Raw genomic sequence first — 12,053 nt, forward strand, 5'->3', positions numbered from 1 at the left:
GTGTAGTAATTACTCATTACTAAGTAATTCATTACTGTAAGTTTATTACTTTTCCCTTGAAAAATTAAAGTAAGGGATTACTCTTATTTTTCTGTAATTTAATTACAGTTACTTATGACATATAATTGTGTTGAATACTGTATATACTATGATGCAATTATATGCTAAATATAGCCATGCCATTTTATATTATTTATTTAAAACTCGCTTATTTTAGTCCTAATTTGTAAGTCACTTTGGACAAAGGTGTCTGCTACATGACTAAATGTAAATGTAAATGTTAAAAGAGCAGTTTCATATTGTTTAACTGGTCGAGGTTGATATGGGATTAAGAAAGTAATAATAATGCAATACTTTTTAGAGCGAGTAAATAGTACAGTTATCTAAATACACTGAATATGTAGGCTAATTAGTAGCTAGTAATTAATTACTTTATTAGAGTAAATTACCCAACACTGCTTATATCTTACAAAAATAATACATTTAATCTCAACTGATCTCAAAATTTTGTCTCATTGGTACACAAATACATAAACATTTGAAAAACCTTTGGTGCAGTGTTTGTTTTGGTAGAAATTAACTGTAGGACAGCCATAATTGAAAAAAAATTGCACATAATTTTCACACATTAATTGTATTTTTTAAAAACTACAAAAAAACAACAAAAAAAACCACAAAGATATTTTAAACATGTAATGATAATTCCATAATTGATTTTTATAATTTAAGATTGAAAGTCTGTCTATACATTAAATCTACACATTCAATGTTATATACAGTTGCAATCAAAAATATTCAACCCCCTGGAGACTGTACAGTAATAATTTGCAAATGTAAGCTTTTCTAAAGATACAGATTTTTTTTAAAATTGCATCTATAATAGTTTAGTAGCAAATTAAACGTGATAATGTCAATATATATATATATATATATATATATATATATATATATATATATATATATATATATATATATATATATATATATATATATAAAATACTTTTGAGTTATAGACTATGTCATAAGTCAGTTATTTGTATGGTATGGTACAAAATTGTGTTAAAACACAATTAAGCCTTTGGAAACTCTATAACAAGACTGAATTAGCTTGTGCTGTTAAACATTTAACCGCACGTGCTAAAGTTGTAACGAATAAAAGATTCTGCACAAAATTTGACTTTTGGGGGTTGAATAATATTCAATTTTGTCAGTTAAATATTTGTATAATTTTTTTTCATTTTCTTTCATTTTTCATCAACTTTACATTCTCAGAATCCCTCAGATGTGTATTAATAAACTTTCTATAATAGTTTAGGCTACTGTTGCCTTTGCTGAATTGTTTTCATAAAAGCAGCAATATGTCTTGCAGGTCAAGGGTGTTGAATAATTTTGATTGCAACTGTATTACAAACTTTTTAAAAGCAAATATTAATAAAGGCATTATAAAAAGGTGACCGTGTTAATGAGATATTCATTTAATAAAAAAAAATGATATTAAATCTATAACACCAGACATATTTTTAAACATCCCTTTATAATGACACAATGACCATGTTTCTCATCTATTTAATAAGCAATTTAATAAAGAACTACATATTGAAGTAGACAATGACACATTTCACAAATATTACAGGTATTAAATATACAATTATGATAGAAAGTAATTAATCAAATAATCAAAGAACAGCACTTACCCAGTGCACTTACCCAGAAGAAGAAATGTATGATTTTTGTATCTCAATGTGACTCTCTGCATGAAAAAGCATGATAATGCATTTCAAGACAGCGATCACATGATATTAAAAGGGCCCTGTGTTCTGGGACACCTTTGATGGCAGACATAACCGCAGCTCAACATGGTTGCCAAGTCTACTATTGGGCTATACTTTTAAACTGTTGCCATAGGTTGATTTTTTTCTGAGGGTTGAAGGTTTGATGTATTGCATAAATTATATTTGACTGAAATGCTAAAACTGATATTTCACTCCACTTACAATATACCAGTGATGTAACTGTGCTAGAGTAAGGGGAAGGGACTACTTTTTGTCAGGAAGGGACACTGACTGGGAGCCTTTGCTTGCTCCTGCTAGCTCTATCTTTCATAAGCTTTATGAAAACAGACTGTGTTTAGAGAACAACTTTTCAAGTTGAAAATCATTCAGATATACATTTTAGGTTTGGGAGTGGCATGTCATTTTAGAATTTGGGGTTAGTTTTGATTAGTCAACTTTTTTGTTTTTGTTTTGCATTTTTTGTTTTGCAGGTTTGGCAACCCTGCACCTCAATGAATGACCATAATCATCTGCATGACCCATCAAATCATTTCTGAGAAACAGAGTTCATCACAATATGCAGTAAAATAACAATTGTTCTCTGTTGATGAAAGTATAGAAAATGGCCATCAATAGCACCAGAATTGGGTTTTTGTCTTGTAACCCCTTATAAAACAAAAATGTATGGAATATACTGGAAAATATGATGCAATATTACATTACATAATACATTTCCATATATGGGAAACTACAGTGCTCAAATTTTTCAAAATACTGCTGTATATGCATGGGTCATGTATGGTGATATATTGATACATATAAAAAAAATATAGAGCAATGAGGACAAAAACTTTTATATTAAATAGCTTTATTGAAAAACGTATGGCCTTTCTTTTTCATGAGGTAATGCGTGGGTTTACATAAAGCTACATAAAGCTTACACTTTATTTTGTGCATAGTTACACATTTCATACTTAAAAAATCTGTCTAGTCACCAATCTGGAAACTCAGACTGCTGTTCCACCTCATTCACCTGGACACCAAAAAAAGATGTTTACTAAATACTGAATAGGAATTCATTATACAAATTATAATTATAACAATTATACAGTATGTAAAATGGTAATTATTACAATAATACCCTAAAACAATAAGGGTTGTGTGTTGAAGGATAACAAATTTTAAGAATATGTTTTAGATCTGCTGATCCTACTTACATAACATCACATAAAAACTAAGGTGAACTATACTGTATTGGGCATTCAAGGTGAACACGAGGGCATCCATTTACTGATTAGATTTAACATAGTTTCCTTTGAAGGGGTTTGTTTGTCTTTGATCTTCCTACTAAGTGTGAATGTTACATAGTCTTAGTTCTCGTGACCATTTGTTGTTTATACCATTTGGGGAAGTCAGTTGGGGGTAATTGCCTCTGTCTTTAGATGATTAGATTTAGTGGTCATACTTAAGGCTGTGTGTAAGGCCAGCACATTTAAGGACAGCCCACTGAATTGCCTATAAGATTGCCATGTTTACTCCTCGGAGTTACAAATTAAGTTCGTTAACGGGACCCTTCTTGAGAAGGTTGATTCATTTAAATATCTCGGACTCTGGATTGACCCTGAACTCTCATTTAAACTACATATTGACTATTACTAAAAGATCATATGGCAGTCTTAACTCACTCTATCGTTCGGTTAATTGTTTCACTCTTAATCAAAAATAATCATTTCTCAGATGATACTGCCTATTATTGATTATGCTGACATTGTTTATCAGAATACCACTGACACCAATCTTATGCCCCTTAATGTTGTAATGAACTCACTTTGTAGATTTGTTTTGAGGTGTCCTTATAGAACTCATCATTGTTTAACCCTTGTGCATTGTTTAAATGTACTACCTTTCGTTATGTTTCGTGGCTGAAAACAGCCACTACTTTAAACTGCTGTAAAAATGTATCAGATAAATATTTTTTTCTTTTTTTTTTGCATGAATCTATTAATCAACCTCAGTCCTGCTCAAAAATATTAAATGTTTAAAAAAAATTCAGGATTTTAACTCTTTAATTGCCAAATTCGTAAATGATGTCACTGATTTGGGAAAAAAAACACACACAAAATTACTAATTTTCAATATAAAATGTGAATGTGGACTGGATTTTTTTTTTACCTTTTATCACAGTCTTGGACATGTCAAAGATTAGAAACAACATTGGTTTTGATGCATTGTTAGTTTTTGTGCAGCATCAGATTTTAACTTTTTCTCCCTCATTTACTGTTCGTGGCTGTTTTTGCCCCATTGACTTCCATTATAACCACATTTTTTGATTGCAAAGCCATGACACCATATAATCATGCATTTTTGATTGTTGGTGGTTTTCCCTGTTGGGAAGAGGTAAAATTTGTAATTTTTACTGTTGATAACCAGGTGGAACCATTAACCCTTTAGATAGGCCTGGGCAAAAAAAAAGCTATAGTTTCTGGCTTTTACATGGAGTTATATGGAGTTTATAAGGAGTATAATAGCATAATAAAGTGTGTGTGTGTGTGTGTGTGTGTGTGTGTGTGTGTGTGTGTGTGTGTGTGTGTGTGTGTGTGTGTGTGTGTGTGTGTGTGTGTGTGTGTGTGTGTGTGTGTGTGTGTGTGTGTGTGTGTGTGTGTGCTCACCTTGATGCGTCTGAGAAAATCAAAATATGCACCTCAGCTCTCAGAACTACATGGAGTAAACAAAAACAAAGTAAGTGTATTTATGCATCTGCTGCCTTTTGATGGTGAGAAATGCAGACTAAACAAAAACAAAGCAAGTGGATTTAAACACTTGCATGCAAGCCTGCTGGTCATTTGATGGTGAGAAGAGCAGCAAGCAACATGAGAAAGGGCTTGACTTGTAGTGAAGTTTTAGAGATGATTATGCAGCCTGACCCCTCCAGCAAGCTGCAGGATGTATCGTCTTCTCCCTCTGACACCACAGACTCAGGAGAGTCAGATCCTGGATCTGGATGGATTGGGAGAAACGGCGAAGTGTGGTTTTCCACTAACGCGGAGACAACTCCCTTTCTTCATCCTGCCAGAGGCGTGACTCCAGGGCCGACGCGCTCACATTTTATATTGAAAATGAGTAATTTTGTGTGTTTTTTTCCCCCAAATCAGTGACATCATTTACAAATTTGGCAATTAAAGAGTTAAAATCCTGAATTTTTTTTAAACATTTAATATTTTTGAGCAGGACTGAGGTTGATTAATAGATTCATGCAAAAAAAATTGAAAAAAATATTTATCTGATACATTTTTACAGCAGGTTAAAGTAGTGGCTGTTTTCAGCCACGAAACATAACGAAAGGGTAGTAAATTTGCCCACAGTGTACTGTTGAGTTTTTTAAAAATTTCAAAGCATTTTCCCAAAATATGTGTCAAAATAAGATTTGTCACCAAAAATCATTCCATTTGCTGAAACAGACTCAAATAGACTCAAAAATACCCCATAGTGGATGAAAACATCCCCAACAGCACATAAGGGTTAATGTATGAATCACTTAACTGGTTGCAGCTTAAATCAAGAAGGCAACTCCACTGGATGCAGATTATTTTCAAATGTGTTTATTTGAACTGTCCCTCCTATTTAAAACAGTATTTAATTCCAGGCAGGTCTGCATATTCACTCAGACACATGCAATACCCCTTTTTCGTTGTACCCAGAATATATAAAGAAGTTGCACGTAGAACGTTCCAATATAAAGCACCATGGGACTGGAATAATCTTCCTCTTTCTTTGAGATCTATAACTTCTTTCAATTTTTTCAGATCATCCCTACTTTTATATTTTAAAACAACCTGCTTATGTTTTTAAATTTTAAGTTAACCCCAATATTTTGGTGAGTGGGATTGGTAGGTGTATGTTGGTGAGAGAATCTGTTTATGAATGTGTTGTGTATGAATGAATTTATATGTGTATTTGTAATGTTGTTATTTATTATTTTTTGTTTATGATTTGTTTTTTGTATTCTGTATTTGTGTTTATAGGACCCTCTTGAAAATGAGATGTTGCATCTCAAGAGGCTATCCTTCAATAAATTCAATTCAATACCATGTAAAGTTACATTATTGTTGGATGACTGCAGCCACGTACAGCGAAGTTCTCAATAAAGAATAACTTCTGTTTGAACGTGATCCCAACGTCTCCTGGTCTGCTTTGAAGAAGGAAAAAGTTCCCAACAGTGTGGAAAAAATAGGCTATATTGAAAATTCATGAGATTAATCATGATTAAATGAGCTGGGTAGATTACTTACAAATTGTAATCTGTAACTGATTTACATTTACAAAAATTGTAGTTAATGTAATCTAGATTACGCATTTTAGGTAATGTATTCTGACTACTTTTTGATTACTGACTACTTTTCTGACTTTTTAGATTACTTTTTACCTAACCCATTTATCATATTGATTTGAATAGGATAATCTAGTACCAATCCTCTGTACCATTGATATAAAATATACAAAGAGAAAAAAAAAATCATTCTTTACATGAAGTGCATTAAATATTACACATACACTGTAAAAATGAATACGCTATATCTAATCAATAAAATTGTGGCAACAGATTACAAGCAATATTATTAATTAAATTGAACAAATTAGAATTGAGTAATAATTAATCAAATTAATTCCTTAAAAGTTAACCATTTAAAATGAGTAAAATTTACAAACATTTTAATTTAAAAAAAAAAATGTTTATTGCCAACATTGAAGACACCTGATGTTAACAAGCAGAATCAGTAGCCGCGTTTCCACTATCGGGCCAGGGCCGGGCTAGGGCTAACAGCAAGCCGAGCCGGGCCAGTGGCCTCGGGCCTCAAGCACCGGGCTTGCGTTTCCACTGCCGGGCCATTAGCCCTGCAGCGCTGCCCTAAACCCCGCCCTTAACACGCCTTCCTGGATCAAACGTCATACAACCCCACTCATTACAGCGGGAATTATGATGTTCATACAGGCAGGACACTAGCTTGCTAAAATTACAGAACGATCAAGATGGAGAGGACCGAAGCGTCTAGGCCGCTGTACGTGTATCGTTCAGTTTCGTTCCGACAAACGGGGCACTAATTTTTCTTTTGCTCAATATGTTCAACGTTAATAAAAGGTATCCAAGCAAAAAGTTTTCTCCACGCATTATCCTGCAGTTAATGAGAAATTGTAATTTATTGGCGCACTTTATTGACTGCGTATTGAGACATGTAAAACTGTTGAGCTAGATTTTCAACCAATCAGCATCGAAAATGTAAGTAGGTCACAACTGAAATCAAGCCAATATCACTACGCACATGTAAACATGGAGGAGGACGTAAGCAGCGCATCTTCATCTGATAGCGGCGATCGAGCTCGATGAACACCCGTAAAGTGTATTCTTCATGTCGGAAAAGATGGTGGGAAAGGTCCGCAGCCCTTTACTGAAGTCCGATGGGAAAAAATCAAGCATAGGAATGGCTCAAAACGTCGGACACTACGGAGCTAACGTTAGCTATTGCTAATAAACATGTTGCCCTCCTGGACAAACCGGTCTCTGATGTCCTAACAACTACGGGTTTCATCTATAATGTGTTTAATAATTGTATTTTCATACTTTATTAATGATCAATTTATCATTTCTAAATGAAGTATAGCATCATTTACAAAGCAGTTATTTAGGAGTTGTCAGTGGTTCATAAGATCCCTTAGAAAGTGTGAGTAAATTATTAAACTATTTCAATGTACATTCATACATCATACGCTTATTATTCAGACATATAGTAATAGTTACTTAGTGTGTTAATAAATGCTTTATTAACATGTATTTCTACTGTTTTCAGGAAGTTATAAAGCATTTAGTAGAGGTCAGTTCACAATTTTTTGTGAGCTCATCTAAAGTGAGGACTAGTTATGCTAGTTATGTAGGAGATTTAAAGGCTGTTAATATTTCTATGTTCTCTATCACTGTGTTGTGTTGTGTTTGTTTCCTTTTTCTGTTTTGAAGATAAATGAGTCTTTAAATCTCCTTTATAAATGCTTTACTAGGCATAACTAGTCCTCACTTTTGCTCACAAAATAGTGAACTGACCACTACTAAATGCTTTATAACTCCCTGAATCTACTACATTTACTCACACTTTCTAAGTGATCTTATTAATCACTGACAACTCCTAAATAACTGCTTAGTAAATAATGCTATACTTCATTTAGAAATGATAAATTGATAATTAATAAAGTATGAAAATACAATTATTAAACACATTATAGATATCCTTCTAAATCAATAATACAGCATTTAAAGCCGTATTTATAAACGGCTTATTAATGTCTGCTTTATGAATTATGATTTAACTGTTTACTAATGCTTAACTAATGATTAATTAAATGCAGTTATTATAAAGGGTTACCATATATATATTATATAATATTTTTCATAATATAACTTCAAATATGCATTTTTTTTATAAAAAATAAAATAAAAAAAAACATGCCAAGAGGGGATCTACAACTCAATGTTATAATTATAATGTAATTATTATTATATTATAAAGGTATTAATAATGCGACAGATAGTATTGGCTGCCTATTAATTAAAACATCATTTCTACAAAAAAAACAACAACAAAAAATCAATAGACATTACCAAACATATGTCGTTCGTTACCATCCAACAGTGGACCTTTCTTTAAGATCTAATTCATAACTTTTGAGTTGACTTGCTGCATCTGGTCATTTTGAAGAAACAAAAATGAAATCATTTTTTTCATAATATAACTTTAAAAAAATTTTTTTTTTTTTAAAATTAAACAAATTAAACATGCCAAGATTGAATCTCAACTCTGAACGATCTCTACCTATACAACAGTGGACTCACAATAGCCTGCAATGGAACTGTGTGTGTGTGTGTGTGTGAACAGTTAAGTATGTCTTTATTTTGTAACTATAAGTTATATATATTTATATATAGGCCTTCATAGATACTTTCTATGCTTGGTTATGCAGTCCCTAACAATTTACTTGCCATTGTTATGTGCCATTGCACTCACACATACATGTCTATATTACTAACAGACCAATGTCGCTCTACACTGGCCAAGTGAGGACTCAATGAACGATGTCTATCTATACAAGTGAGGACTTGAACAGTGTGTGTGTGTGTGTGTGTGTGTGTGTGTGTGTGTGTGTGTGTGTGTGTGTGTGTGAGTGTGTGTGTGTGTGAACAGTGAAGTGAACTGGCAGTGAAGTCTGTCTTCATTATGTATATATAGTATATTATATATTATGCCTTTTATCATTCATAATATTTGTTTATTTTATTTAACACTTATTTTCTCTCTTCATAGATACTTTCTATGTTTGGTTATGCAGTCCCTTTAGGGTTTATAGGATTAATCAAACAGAAATAGCTCTTTAAGGTAACGATTTCAGGTCACTATAGTGACCTATATTTAGTATTGCGTAAAGCATACTTTATACAGTGAATAATGATTTTATTAATCAAAATGAACTTCGCGTCCCCAGTTGGATGGTAAAGAACGATACGTGTTTGGCTGCTTTGTACATTTCTTGCCATCACAAACACACTGTAAAGATTTTGGAGGTCAATCTCAAAATGTTATGTCGAAAAACTAAAGTGCAATAAATAATACACGCTTTAGGGTCTGTTTACACGACATCATTTTCAACTGAAAACTGACAACGTTTTGGCCGTTCATTTCAACGGAAATGCCATTTTGGGGGCCTGACAATGAAAGCTTTTGAAAACGAGTTTTTGTGAGCTCATCTAAAGTGAGGACTAGTTATGCCTTGTAAAGCATTTATAAAGGAGATTTAAAGGCTGTTAATATTTCTATGTTCTCTATCGTGTTGTGTTTTGTTTCCTTTTTCTGTTTAGAAGATAACTGAGTCTTTAAATCTCCTTTATAAATTATTTACAAAGCATAACTAGTCCTCACTTTAGATGAGCTCGCAAAATAGTGAACTGACCACTACTAAATGCTTTATAACTGCCTGAATCTACTACATTTACTCACACTTTCTAAGTGATCTTATTAATCACTGTAAACACCTAAATAACTGATTTGTAAATAATGCTATACTTCATTTAGAAATGATAAATTGATAATTAATAAAGTATGAAAATGCAATTATTAAACACATTATAGATATGCTTCTAACTCAATAATACAGCGTTTAAATGTGTATTTATAAACTGCTTACTAATGTCTGCTTTATGAATTATGATTTATCTGTTTAACAATGCTTAACTAATGATTAATAGGATGCAGTTATTATAAAGGGTTACCATATATATTATATTATATTTCTCAAAATATAACTTCAAATTTGCTTTTTTTTTATAAAAAAAAAAAGCATGCCAAGAGGGGATCTGCAACTAAATGTTATAATTATAATGTAATTATTATTATATTAAGATATTAATAATGCGACTGATAGTATTGGCTGCCTATTAATTAAAACATAATTTCTACTCTTAAAAAAAATCAATAGACATGTCCTTATTTTTCTGTTTCCTTTGTTTCTAGGATGTTGATGTACAGAGAAAGTCAGTGTTTGAAATATTGCTCAATTTAAATGCAACCAAACATATGTCGGTCGTTACCATCCAACAGTGGACCTTTCTTTAAGATCTAATTCAAAACTTTTGAGTTGACTTGCTGCATCTGGTCATTTTGAAGAAACAAAAATGAAATAATTTTTTTTCATAATATAACTTTAAAAAAATAACAATTAAATTTTTTTTTTAAATTAAACATGCCAAGATTGAATCTCAACTCTGAACGATCTCTACCTATACAACAGTGGACTCACATGGAACTGTGTGTGTGTGTGTGTGAACAGTTAAGTATGTCTTTATTTTGTAACTATAAGTTATATATATTTATATGTAGGCCTTCATAGATACTTTCTATGCTTGGTTATGCAGTCCCTAACAATTTACTTGCCATTGTTATGTGCCATTGCACTCACACATACATATCTATATTACTAACAGACCAATGTCGCTCTACACTGGCCAAGTGAGGACTCACTGAACGATGTCTATCTATACAAGTGAGGACTTGAACAGTGTGTGTGTGTGTGTGTGAACAGTGAAGTGAACTGGCAGTGAAGTCTGTCTTCATTATGTATATATAGTATATTATATAGTATATTATATATTATGCCTTTTATCACTCGTTTTGAAAACGATGCCTTTACCATCTGCATGTAAACAACATAAACGTGAATTTGTGAAATTGTTACGTCATTCCAACTCGGTCACAGTAAATGCGTCTCTATAGCACACATTGTGTTTATTGTGCAATTTATACGTGCATATGATAGGCATGGGTGGGTTTAGGGTAGGTTTAGTAGTGGTGTGTAATATGTAATATGTATTATATGTTTGGTTAGGATTAGTTTTGTAGGATGTGTGTGTATTACACTCAATAAAGTGCGTATTATATGCATGTAAAAAAATATATTTCCGCGTAAAAATTGCACGATAAACACAATGCGTGCCATAGAGATGCATTTTCATGAGATCAGGCAGGTCATGCACAAGTATATAACATGGTCACATGCGTACTTATCATCACGTGTTCACATGTTCATGAGTATTTGATGTTTTTTTTTTTGTTTGTTTTTTTTTTGACAAAGTAAGAAAGGTTTGGGGGTGTGCTTTTAGATGGGCCTTTAAAATTTGACAAACAAATATCTTCAGTAATTGGATCTAGTTTCTATCAACTCCATCTTTTGTCTAAAATTAAACACTTCCTAACTGACAAAACACTAGAGATGGCTGTTCATGCTTTTATTACTTCCCATTTAGACTACAGCAACTCATTGTATTGCGGTATTTCCAAGTCACAAATCGCTCGCCTTCAACTGGTCCAAAATGCTGCAGCAAGATTTATTCACAAAAGTAGTAAATATAATCACATGATGATGATGATACATTTTATTTATATTGCGCTTTTCTGCTTTACATATAGCCTCACATTCAAGCTGGGGGCAAGCTGGGGCCAGTTGTACTGTTAGAGGGGCCAGTTTAGACCTTATTGTTGTCATATCATTTTCTGCACTGCACTATAGGCATTAACAGGCAAAATACCATGATTACCAATCATTCAACAATGTATTTGCATTGCCATTATATTTTTAAAATTTGCATTACATATTCAGAATCAGTCACATTAATTGCATTCTACGATTTTTGTGTTTTTTTGCAAAAAGATCAGCAAATTCATCTAGATTTAAGGCCTTTGCCCTCCT

The sequence above is a fragment of the Leuciscus leuciscus genome (assembly GCF_965113295.1).
Source record: "Leuciscus leuciscus genome assembly, chromosome: 4".
NCBI classification, from domain to species: Eukaryota; Metazoa; Chordata; class Actinopteri; order Cypriniformes; family Leuciscidae; genus Leuciscus; species Leuciscus leuciscus.